We start from the raw sequence: 13,665 nt of genomic DNA on the forward strand, positions 1-13,665 counted from the left end.
TTTAGCCGCCCAGAACAACACGTACCATTCGTGTTCAAGTAACGTTTCCTAGTTGTATTGTTACGTGTAAAACTCAGTCACTGTTAGGATGGTCATTTAAATATTACATGCGTCCATACAAAAATATTGTAGCCACGAAGAAGATGAGACGTATGGACTAAGTCGTGTAAAAAGCATTGTAATTGTGACGAAACCTGACGTCTATTCATCTTCATGTCCATGTTCAAGGTCATAACTATCAATCTTCAAGAATTATGTTCTTCTCGGCCTCTTCCATCTCCGATCAGATGAGGATTACCAACCAACATCAGACACTGACGAGTAGAGGAAGTTTCTGACCATGTGGTCAGCAAGGTCACCGTTTAAAACAACAAATGACTAACATACGACATAAGATTCACATGTGTAGTTATAAAATGGAGATAAAATTCCACTTTCCTACCGGAAACCTTACCTGGGTCCTCTATCTTTGTAACTATAAACTCTGCAGCGTACAGCGTACAGTTTTTGCAACGTTGTAAAAAAACAGTAAGAGAAAATGAGCCAAGTGGCAAAAAAGAAAAAGACCCAGAACTATTTACAGATTTCAGCTAGTATTTCGGAAACTCGTAGAAATTAAGTTGAACACATTGTTACAAAACCCAAAATCTTTATCATAACCCAATCGCCATAAAAACATGAATCTCATATTATCGCAGTTTACGTTAAATTTCACATATTGGTGGCTATGGATATTCTTGCCTTCGATAGTATCAGCAGGCACATAACAAAGGTTAGGCTGCGAATTTTTATTTTTTCATTGACGTAAAAATGTTATCTAACTTCTAGTGTTATCTACAAGAATTAGCGTTATCAAAAGTGCAACGTAAGGAAATTCCGATAACACATACTTAAACCTAGACAAGGCATAGGTTTTAATACATAATGCAAATGTCCACGACTATACAGAAGCCATTATTCTTCCAGAGAAGCCTGTATTTGTAAACTTGAAATGTTACTAGTTTTATTTTTAATTCTTAGAAAAATTTCACAGTCCTTTTTATTTTCTCATCATGTCATCATCCTATGTATAAAGATAAAGTATTGTGATGCTGCAAAAAAATTCGGTTTAGATATTTTAGTTGAAATACGCATTCTTGAAAACGAAAATGTGGACATGCAGTTTGTCTGTCATTCTGTGTACAGATATATCTCACAATTATTGGTCGGAGTTTGTTCATACAGATCAATTCATCCGGGAATGATGCATCGATAGCCGAACGGCTAGACTGTCGACTTTCACGCTCATAGCCCGGATTCGAATCCCGGTGGATCCCACTGGAATTTTTGGTGCATAAAGAAATGTTTATAAGTAAGTTTTATTTTGTTTAAATCTATTATTACCGTACATTTAGTTTATTGTGAACACAACAACGTCTTTTTTGTATTTATTTTTAAAAAGATTATTAATTATCTTTCTAAAGAGTCAAACTGAGTTGATCTTTAAGATATAAGACACTGCATTCTAAATTGTAGTGGAAGACATTAAACCATTGAGTTCACACCTGTGGAGTAACGGTTAGCGCGTCTGGCCGCGAAACCAGGTGGCCCGGGTTCGATTCCCGGTTGGGGAAAGTTACTTGGTTGTGGTTTTTTCCGGGGTTTTCCCTCAACCCAATACGAGCAAATGCTGGGTAACTTTCGGTGTTGGACTCCGGACTCATTTCACCTGCATTATCACCATCTCATTTAGACGTTAAATAACCTAAGATGTTGGTAAAGCGTCGTAAAATAACCTACTAAAATAAATTAAACCATTGAAGCTTGCTAATGTTTTTAGTCGATTATTTAACGATGCTATATCAACTACTACTAGGTTATTTGTCGATAGAATTGGTGACAATAGCGCGATAATATTTGGCGAGATGAGGCCTAGGATTCGCCACGGATTACCTGACGTTCTCATTATAATTAGGGAAAACCTCGGAAAAACTCAGCCAGGTATTCAGTCCAAGCGGGAATCGAGCCCACTCCCGAATGTAGTTCCGCATCAGCGGGCAAACGTGCTACGACCTGAGCTATGCCGGTGGTTGCTAATGTTTTCAAAGCAACTTTCGACAAATGGGAGATCTGCAGAGATATTAAAGGCAGACATGTTGAAGCCATTGCATGCTATGAAGTTCTCAATAAGTCAGTTGTCCATTAAAATACGTACCGGTATATATTTCTTCAAAATCCATGCTCATTTTTTTTATTATTTTCATTTTCTTGCAGCACACCAGCGGATTATTCGCGGCACACCGGTTGAAAATGGCTGTCTATAGAGTAAATTTTTAGGTGCACTGTCGTCCGTCCTTTCAACGCGAAAAAAGCCAGTTATTCCGACAATCCTATCTTTTATCATTTAATTTGAATAGCTATCTACAGCCATTCCTAATATCTTCGTTCCTGTTTTTACCTACAGAGTGGGCAGAAAGTCTCACTACACCTGTAGTTTTGCTATATATGAATTATGAATGGAAATGTATCTGTTATGCGTCGATTACTTCACTGTGACTTCCACCATGATCGCATGCGGAGGATCGCGCACAATTTCTTGATAAAAATCGGGATTCGTTTTAGTCCCGAAGATGATGTTCCAATTGCGTGAACTGCTGTAAATGACATGGCGCATTGAAATGTTTGCAGTAACAGGGCACATCCAGTCTGGCTCCTATCCAAATCCCTGTCTATTAATTTATCAACAGTCGTAGGGCGAAAAGCTTCCATTTTAAGTTATTTATTCATATGGTCGCGCATTTTTTATGCCGGCATTTGCAACTTAGAGGCATGTTTTCTTGTTGATTTCGTCGGTGATCGAGCCAATGACTCGACGACGGCAGCACAAGTTTCTCCCTGAGTGGAGGGTCTCCCACTTCGCGACGCATCTTTAACACACCCTGTCTGAAAGTCGTTTTATCTCTCGCTTTAACAAGTTATCTCTGCTTGGTGGCACCTTTCGACAACGAACCCTGAAAGCATATAAATGAGGGAAATGCGCGGAATGAGGGAAAAGGGTGGTTAATAGATAACGTTACGACAATACGTGCAATACTTGTACTACTAGTAAGCGGAAACATTATTTCCACTTGCTAGTAGTACAAGTATTGCACTATTGTCGTAACATTCTCTATTAACTGCCCTTTTTCCTCACTCCGTGCTCGTCTTCTCCTGAGTCACCGACAGTCACTCACGGTTTTTTTTTTTTTTTGGTTCTTTCTTTCCCCGATATGTGGCCTCTCGTGGACCCACGCGGCAGCCATGTCTTTCCTCTTTCCTCCACACTGAAACTGCTCGTATCTGCATTTTGCAATCTTGATATGTAATTTTTTCATGTTGTATGATTTATCCGATAAACAAGTTGTAATACAATGTTAAAGTTGAAATATACCGTCTATACTTATCTAGTATTATATGATTAATTATAACATAAACGTTTTCAATGCATTTAACCATCAGCATATTCATATACGTAACAACAAATTTTATGTTCGCAGTGTAAAGGCTTGACTGATAATCGGACGGTGACAACCATGAATACGTAATAATCCAACCACAGCAACCAAAGGAAAACAACAACCAGGTATCAATGTAACTTATATTACGCACCACATTCGATTAAGGTAAAGTGCTCCAATAAGTGAAAGTGAACAAATAACAAGGAACCTTGGTGCAATAATAACGAATCAACATAAAGAATTTTAATATTTTAATAGTGAATATCATAGTGTAAGGTTACAACATTTCAAGCAAATGAATAACTGCATTTGACCACACAATACGTCAAGACAACCCTAGTGATCCACAAATTGATGGATAATTGCAGCAGAAAAACAAATTTTAAATGTTAGTAATAAGTGTGAGTTTTTAATTTTTAATCATTAATTATCTACAAACAGATTGTTTTATATGTGACATGAAATCACCAGGGTACACATTATATGTTTCATTCACACAGTTCATGTGCACCTATTTGAACATGTAATTTAGGCAAATTTTCATATATTTGAAAATGGCACATTAGTGCCGAAAACGTTTATGTTATAATTAATCATATAATACTAGATAAGTATAGACGGTATATTTCAACTTTAACTTGGTATGAAATTAATATGTTGTTGTGATTTTGTTATGGTTTCCCTCTGGCTGACCAGATGACTCTTGTTACCATCACATTTCGAAATAAACGTCCGCCAGATGTATCCCGACATATCAATATCACCGACACATTTGCCATTCACATTATACAATATGTTTCACAAGCAAAGAATTCAAGTGTAGTGGGACTTTTCGCCCACTCTGTAGAAGTGTATAACCAGCTACAATTACTAGGAACCTGATCTCTACTGTTTCCAGTCTTCGTTCTTGTTCCTAGGATACAAAATTCTGATCCATAAAGCATGAGTGGGACAGCCATTATTTTAATGTAATATTTTAACAGTGTTCTGTTGCATGTCTTCTTTAAGATCCTCTTTATTGTTCCACACAGGTCACTAATTTTATTTTATTCAGTAGGCTATGTCTCCGTTTTTTTACCTTATGATATTCTATATGCGATATAATTAAAATTGTTAACTTGTTCTAAAATTACATCTTACAGTATATATGTCATCAGTTCAGACTGGTTTTTAGTCTATCTCACGACGCTGTGTCAAGCAATGGACTGCATTTGCCACGTGTGCTTACCCATATCCTGGACCATTCTCCTCAACTAAAGTCAGCTGGGACATCCGGAATTACCAGTGCTTCAGTTTACAGTTTTCAGTTCAGTGTCTCGTGCGTGGTTTGTACTTTTGTATGTTTATACGTGACCTTGATCCGCCAGTTCGAAATTCACAGATAATAGTCGGTTATTTGAGTTGACCTGAGTTTCTGAATGTACATTCAACGGTCGAGGTTACCTTACATACCGTAATCCTTAAAGGGGTTAAGTACAGCTTACAGCAGTAAAATTTTTGGAAATATTCAACATTTTTTCCCTCCATTACTGTATCTTGTACAATAATGAAAAACACTGTCCTTTTGCTATATGAAAAAAAATATTTTTTACGATTAAAAAAATTATATTTTTGTTTCAAAATTCAAAACTATGGCAGTTCACTGTACAGTGATGAAGCGTTTCCCTCATAATTCATAAACTTGTTAACTTTTTATTTATTGCTGAAACTCATGTTTACAATATCATGCTCTTTCAACTAAATTCCCTAATGAATAATATACTTTTTTTTTAACTTCCGTTTTAGAGGAAAATACTGATATTTGACCATTTTTAAAAATGAATTTATTTTTTTTATCAGACAATCTATAAAAGGTAGAGAAGTGATTTAGCATCATATTGTAGATATTACATGCATAAATACACACACAAAATTTGATCGTAGAATGTTGGATAGTTTTAAAGTTATGAGGGAAACGCTTCATCACTGCACAGTGAACTGCCATCATTTTGAATTTTGAAAACAATAAATACCGAGCGGGCTAGCGGAGTGTAGAGGGCTGGCCTTGCATTCGGGAGGTCCGGGGTTCGATCCCAAGGGCCGGCAATCCTAACTGAGGTTTTTCATGGCTTCCTCAATTATTTCCAGGCCGGGATTGTACCTCTTGAAAGTCCGGCCATGGACGGCGATCCTTCCCTTAATCCTTTCATATGTGTGAATGAATGCTGTGTAATGTCTTAAATGTTTGTGTTGTAACGGAGGTGGCCCTGGCATTGAGCTGATCCCTCGTCCGGGGAGGCCCTCCATGTCCTTGTGTGGTCAAAAAAGTATGTACTGTATGTGATCCAATAGCTTAATTCCTCTTCCGACAGGTCGCGGCCCTGTAAGGCCCGTGTGGCGTGGGTCGTGTAAATGCACTTAAAAGGGAGAGGTTAAACTAAGGGAAAGAAAGAAAGAAAGAAAGAAAGAAAGAAAGAAAGAAAGAAAGAAAGAAAGAAAGAAAGAAACAATAAATAAATAAATAAATAAATAAATAGTTTTTTAATCGTAAAAAATATTTTTACCGTATAGCAGAAGGACAGTGTTTTACACATACCAATTTTCATTATTATACAGGATACAGTAATGGAGGAAAAAAGTTTAATATTTCCAAAATTTTACTGCTGTAAGATGTATCTAACCCCTTAATCAGTTTTAATTAAATAGGTAAATATAATGCATCGTTAAAATAAATTAATCATCATCATACACCATGCATGAAATTAGGCCATTTTGACTCGTTTCGGTCGCAGCTAAACAGGGTCTAGAAGTAATTTCAGTGGACGTCCTGGTGTTCGTTGTCCTTGTGGGTGATACTGTAAGAGTACTTTTGTTATCCTATTTGGTGACAATTTCTTTGATAAAAATATTAACTTCACATTTAGATCCAACAAGCTGCACCTCTACGACCACTAATGGATCACGGACCGAGGTTTAAGAAGAGCTCTTATAACGAATTACAAGTACCGAAATGTTGATTGGTAGGACATACAGATAAAATCATTAGCTTCTTGAGAAATAGCTGTCTGCGAGCACGTAAAATACTGTCGTGTGTGCCTCCACGCACGGATTGGCGGTCCACATATCTTCTCTCTTGTATTATCTTCATTTTTTGTGCGCATAAAACGAAAACAAAAACTAAACGATGCAAAAATGCAGCTCGTTTTCATTTCAAGGTCAGTGCTGACAGCCGCGAGGGGAAGGGGTTAAGAAGGAGGAGGGGGGGGATGGGAGGTCCTGTATGGGCAGATTGCGAAGTAGGCGTCCTGAAAGAATGGATTCTCCTCGTAACCTTCATGCCAGTGAGTCAGTGTGACTGTCCTCGTTTCGCAGAGGAATATCCAAACTATCTAACGCGGTGGACCCAGATGAAGAGCAGCGTGTTATCATGACATTATTAATATAAATACCGTTCTGTAAACTACGGTATGCTGAGACTTCATTAATGGTGATTCTAAATTACACGTCAAAAGAACATTTTCGTGTTTCTTTGCGATTTGTGAATTTTACACGAATGAGGGCAGTCACAGTTTATACCTGATGGTGGGAAACGTAGAAGTTTATCATTATCAAATGTTGCAGCATGTGCATAGGCGGAAAGAGAACAGTTTCCTTGGAGGGGGTGGGGGGCAAAGCAAAACCATGGATCCCGATATAACAAGGTTATGGGGACATTATTTACCTTCTCCGCCCATTATATCTTGGCCATGATATAGTATATCGGAATATGATAATTTAATAAAGATATTTTGAGGGGGGGGAGATATTTCTTACAGTGTTACATCCATATCCGCGATGTTTCAGACCGAAATGTATAGGGCTTCAATTATAGGTCTACTGCAAAATAATAGGGCGTAACTTAAAACATTCTCCATATTTTTCTCTGTCATACACAAACACATGTATACATCAATAACACTACGTAACAGTGCTAACAGAAACTTTTTTTATCTGAAGCTTACCTTCCTGAAGATATCATATGAAATGTAAATTCTAATATTATTTTACTTAATCTCTCGTCTTTAAGTTTACACGTTATACTGGGATCACTTTTCTTTTTTCTGCATTGTTGTGCAGTGTTAATTGATATTTCTCCAAGTGGCGGCCTGAACACCTGCAGACTTCTAACACATGAGTGCAGGCTGTTACAAAAGAAACATTATAGTACTCCTATTCCCCAAATGTGTTATAGAATTATTATCCTACATTTAGAAATTTAAAATAAATATTGTAGTCCAGACACATGATTTCAAGACATTAATTCGTCAATTTAATAACAGAAATATAATCATAAACAACAGCAAGGAAAATCTTTTGAATTCAATATTTTCTAACGTTAATAGAAAAAAAAAGAGTTCAGACAAGTTTGGGGGGCAGTGCCCCCCATGCCTTCCCATAACTCCGCCTATGATCATGTGGTAGTGTGTAAAATAAGGTTACCAGATTTTTTTTCACAATTCTCGGGGACGGATATTGATAGTCTATATGAAAAAAACTACTTTTAACATTTCTGTTTGTCATTCACTTTATCGTTTTTACACATCTCAAAGAATTAAAATATTCATTGTATTTACACACTAAAGTTATTAATTCTGCTTAGCTGCTGGTATTTTTCAGAACAGTGATTTTTTTTTCAGACAGGTCTTCTCTGGATCCCCAAATTTTGCAGCAAACTCTTGACAGTTGGTTAAGATAGCAGGCATGGCTCGAACAGTTTCTAAACTCATTCTGGATTTTTTTGACCTCCACATCTTGTTCAATGAAGAAAAATTCTCTTCTCTGAAGTATTTCTTCCAGGAAGACACAGAGATTTTTCAAACTAATTCTGGAGTTGTACAGTAGTGGCAAAAAACCAGAACCGACCCTTGTAGCTGCTTTCAGAGCCTTGTTTGCTCCAGAGCACGATAGACTGGTAACTAAGACTTTCATGGTTCGAATCCTGTCTGGGAAGGAAACTTTGTTTTGTTCCTTATTCATATTTATTCCCAATACTTTTCTATTGCTGGTAAAATTGACGTTCTGGGAATAATAAGTTAATTAAGTAGTAAAATATGGCTGCAATCGAAAAGTATTGGGAATAAATTTGAATAAGGAATAAAACAAAACTTCCCAGGCAGGATTCGAACCACGAAAGTCTTAGTTACCAGTCTATCGTGCTCTGGAGTGAACAAGGCACTGAAATCAGCTACAAGGGTCGGTGCGGTTTTTTTTGTCACTGCTGTACATAGAAAATCATTTTCTCAGAGAGAATTTTTAAAATGTCACTCCATTTTTAGCAGGATCAACATATTCTTCATTCCACTTTGCAATTTTTTTCTGAAGTTACATGTTTCTTCAAGCAAGAAATGTCATAAAATAAATGTCAAGTTCATCTACATTGGAAGAAAATAACGGACTGTCTCTTCAAATGTTTCTAATTGTGGAGGACAAGTTAGCAATATACATTCCACAGATATGTTATGAATGAATACCCTAGGCACTGTGATATTCAACAACATTTTCATAAAATTATAATAACTAACACTTAAAATCTGGGAATATCTGGGGACAAATTATTAAATTCGAGAACATTCCCGGGACGAATTTTTTTCGGGAACTGTCCCCGGGAAACGGGGACGTCTCGTAACCTTAATGTAAAAATAGAGCAGCGCAAAAATCCGCGTAGTCTCCAAAATAAGCCCAAGCGTTCCTTCGGCGTTGCAGGTAATATGACAGCTAACGGCTATTGTTTTCATTTAATTTTCATGTTTTTTTCTACAAAATTATGAAAACAATAACATCATTCCTATCAACTAGTGCTGTACAATACGGCGCCCAACGTAAGAAATTTTAATTCTGTCGTCTTTAACCTTAATTAAAATTACACAGGAAAAATATTTTTTAATATTAGAGTAACGGTGAAATTTTGCACGGCATTCGCATGAGCGCTGACCCATCTAGATAAAGCAATACTTCCTTTAGATTAGGCGAGATTCGCCTTTGCCCTTAGTACAAATAATTATGGCGGCCTGTGCATCGCTTTGACGTTTTCCCACTAGGCCAGTAATTTTTAATCTGTAGCCCGCGGACCCTCACAAGTGAATTTTCAAACTAAACCTTTATTTGTTATTTCTTTATGAAAAATATAATTAAAATACGATGCAATCCCAGAAAAAAATATATCTTAATTTGTATTAAAATGTTGTAAATTATACTGTAACACATTAACCAAGCTAATATTTGCAAAGTTTGTAAATTAAACTTGGGTTTGTAATAATTTATAAAGAAAAAATAAGTGACTTATACAGGGTGTTTAAAAAATGCGGGGCATGTCAGGTATGTATTTCCCACACGTAGACAATCAAAATAGTTCATTACAACATGTGTCCGGAAATGCTTTATTTCCGAGTATTGCCTTCACAACATTGAAATTCACCGGAACGTTTTTCTTTCCGCAGGTCGTTGCCGTCAAAGGAGACATTAAGAGGGCACTCTGACAGTTCATTCCGAGGCGAAGGTTACATTCAGTGTTGTGTAGGCGTTAGATTGTGCCACATGTATTCAAATCAAGAGCTGGCAGAGATACACTTCATGTACGGTAAGGCGGACGGCAATCCTGCGTTGGCTCGTCGTTTGTACCAGGAGAGGTACCCACAGCGACAATGTCCAGATCGGAAGACATTTGTACGTCTCCATTACCGTCTGTGCGAGTATGGAAAATTTAACTCTCCTGGTTTGGGAAGGGGACGACCAAGATTTACAACTCCAGAAATACAGGAGGAGATTCTGGAGGCTGTGAACATGACTCCTCCTATCAGCACACGAAGGGAGCGTTGCAAGTCAATGTTCCTCATACGACTGTCTGGAGACTGTTGAAAGAGTATCAATTGTATCCTTATCATTTGCAACGTGTACAGGCCCTGTCACCAGCAGATTACCCTGCACGAGTTAGGTTCTGTCAGTGGGTCTTGCAGCAGTGTGGTGTAAATCCGAACTTTCCTGCCTTAGTATTATTTACAGATGAAGCACAGTTCACACGAGATGGCATAACAAATTTCCACAATCAGCATGTATGGGCGTATGAAAACCCACGTGCAACTGTTCCATCTCATCACCAGGTGCATTTCTCCCTCAACATGTGGGCCGGTATCATTGGTGATCGATTAGTACTTGTAAACAGACTTACGGGGCAGGCGTACACAAACTTCCTGGAAAACACCATACCTCATGTTTTAGAAGAGACTCCGCTGATCATTCGTCAACACATTCACTTCTTACATGATGGAGCTCCTGCACACTTCAGTCGTACGGCTCGCCGGTACTTGGATCGAAGGTTTCCTGATCGATGGATAGGTAGAGGTGGCCCAATTGCTTGGCCTCCACGCTCACCTGATCTGAACCCTCTCGATTTCTACTTGTGGGGCCATTTAAAATCATTGGTTTATTCGTCTCCGGTGCCTGATTTGGAATCCCTTCGGAATCGAATTGTGGCATGTTCTGAGGACATACGCAATACTCCTGGAGTTTGGGATCGTGTTCGCAGGTCAATGAGACATCGATGTGAGGTCTGTATTCAAGCAGGAGGTGGACATTTTGAACATCTTCTGTAATGACAACGACCTGCGGAAAGAAAAACGTTCCGGTGAATTTCAATGTTTTGAAGGCCATAACTCGGAAATGAAGCATTTCCGGACACATGTTGTAATGAACTATTTTGATTGTCTACATGTGGGAAATACATACCTGAAATTAAGCCCCGTATTTTTGAAACACTCTGTATACATGGAAATATATATATATATGTTTTTCCTTCTTACTAAGCAAAGGTATAAATTTAATGTGTTAAGGAGGTCCGGCAAAGAGAACCTCATATGAAAGGGGTCCTCGAACTCATAAAATTTAAGAACCGGTGCCCTAGTCTAGTAATACAACGCCAAAGCGGTTCGCTCGCCGCCATGATTGTTTGTTCTAAAGGTGAAGATTAATAATACTTCAATGCAACACTTAAATCGTAAAAAGCAATACCTACACAAACATGCAGATTTATCAGTGTTGCTAATTTAGCGACTTCCCCGCCAGATTTGGTGCAATTATTTGTTCATTTAGCGAGTAAAATTTATCACATTTGTATTGTTGATATAGGGATTTAGAAACAGAATTGAAGGGTTCAGAGTCATAGTGGGCCAAGCGCCTTTATTAAAAACGGAGAAAGCAAGGGATAAAGTTAAGTGAATATTATAGTTAAATGAAGATTGACATAGCATTTAGTTTGAATGTGTGTATACTTTATATTACTTGCTATATGTTTCCATTGAATTATGGTAATAACTTCATTTTAACTCTTGTTTTCTACGGTTTTAGTAAATGATGCTTGGCCCACTATGGTTCTCAACCCTTCAGTTTTCATGCACTATCAGGTCGTAAAATATACGTACATTCATGCACTATCAAATCACCAAATATGCACAATGAAGGAAAAAATACCAACAAATATGCACTATCAAAATTGAAATTACATTTTATTTTCGAATGGCATAATGTAGGCCTACGACTAACAATCTTTTCAGCAGTGAAGTTCATATGTTTGTCCATCAAAAAAAAAATTTGTACATAGAAAATTACTTTTCTACGTCAAAAGATGTGACAGGTGTAATTTAAATTATGAAATTTGAGACAAAATGAGACTAAATTCTATCTTCGACATTTTCACCACAAATTAGTGTTTTTTTTCTGAACACATAAGTTCTTGATCGGGATTTCTATTACTAACTTAGCCACCGGCGTGGCTCAGTTGGTTAAGGCGCTTGCCTGCAGGTCTGAAGTTGCGCTCGGGCGCGGGTTCGATCTCCGCTTGGGCTGATTACCTGTTTGGGTTTTTTCCGAGGTTTTTCCCAACCGTAAGGTGAATACCAAGTAATCTATGGCGAATCCTCGGCCTCATCTCGCTATCATCAATTTCTTCGCGACGTTAAATAACCTCGTAGTTGATACAGTGTCGTTAAATAACCAACTAAAAAAATACTAACTTTGTCTACTTTGTCTTTAGCTGACGTACCCACATCCACAAAGGCAGATCCTAAAGACTTTTGTAAGTCTTCAATAATGCCAAGGAAATCGACAAGTGGTAGGCCCAGTCTCCAACTTACTGTTAGTTATTTTGGTAGGAAATTTTGCGAAGTTTGTCCATTACGCCACAAGATCTCTCCTCAAACATTTAATCACAGGCATTGCAACACTTTACACTTCACAATTCATCACAGAACACAAATTTTGGAATTCAAAAAGCAAATATACACGTACTACAGGCCTACCATCTGCCAAAAATTAAAGGTATGTAATGGGAAAGTATGTTAGTGCTATTGTCGACTACGTATGAGAGGGATGCATGAGAGGCAACCTTCTAATAATTATTTTTGCTTCAGGTTGGATGTTGTATGAAACAAGAGTTGAATTTTTGGAATTGCATTGTGACAATACCATGAGGTTAGCTGGTGAGGTCCATCTCAAGTAGATGTCCTGTAAGCCATTAGTCCTTTCAATTATATTTTTCAGTAGATACGCTCGAATATTGTAAGCTCAGAAATACCAAACTCTAAAAGACAACATATAAAAAGCAGTTTTATGCGATTCAACATAAACTGAAACTATAAAAATGGACGTAATATGCAAGATAAACATCTAAACAGTGACGGTTCTAGATGTTTAAAACTGGGGGGGGGGGGGACTGGAACAGAAAACAATATTCAAAAAATGTATTGATTTTTGAAGATCATGAAGTGTGCTATAAAATACCTATATTTCACGGCAAAAAAGGTTTACTTTTCATCCGTAAAATGGTTTCGACAAGTCCTACTTTTTATTGTGGCAGTAACTAAAATTTATTGTGGCATTGCATAGAAAAAGTACATTATTCATTTCTGGCTCTTACAGCAAGCATAGCAAATAGTTAAAAATATTCTGACTGATTTTGAATATTTTAAGAAGATTCCTTGAACAATTAATATGAATTAAGTTGTCACAGTTTAATATTATCAGACAAGTTTCGCACTTTTTGTCGTCCCTTGCGTACCATCTATTGAGTATAGGCATAAATAGTGTTTTTTGGATGGGGAGAGGGGCTTCAAACTCGTCACACAACAATTTTATTATTAATGTTTCCATAACCTCCTAATGCATCCGTATAATTGCACTG

At 37.4% G+C, this 13,665-nt stretch overlaps 1 protein-coding gene across 3 annotated transcripts in view; it reads left to right on the plus strand.

The window, feature by feature from the left end:
• The window catches only part of mfrn (mitochondrial iron transporter mitoferrin), a 261,570-nt gene that overhangs the window by 94,836 nt on the left and 153,069 nt on the right, over positions 1 to 13,665 (plus strand). For all 3 annotated transcript variants that reach the window (XM_069843377.1, XM_069843378.1, XM_069843381.1), the window contains one exon: positions 3,516 to 3,601. The gene's annotated coding sequence lies outside the window, so the exon portion shown is untranslated. The remainder of the gene's footprint in view (positions 1 to 3,515; positions 3,602 to 13,665) is intronic.

This window comes from Periplaneta americana, chromosome 13 (assembly GCF_040183065.1).
Source record: "Periplaneta americana isolate PAMFEO1 chromosome 13, P.americana_PAMFEO1_priV1, whole genome shotgun sequence".
NCBI classification, from domain to species: Eukaryota; Metazoa; Arthropoda; class Insecta; order Blattodea; family Blattidae; genus Periplaneta; species Periplaneta americana.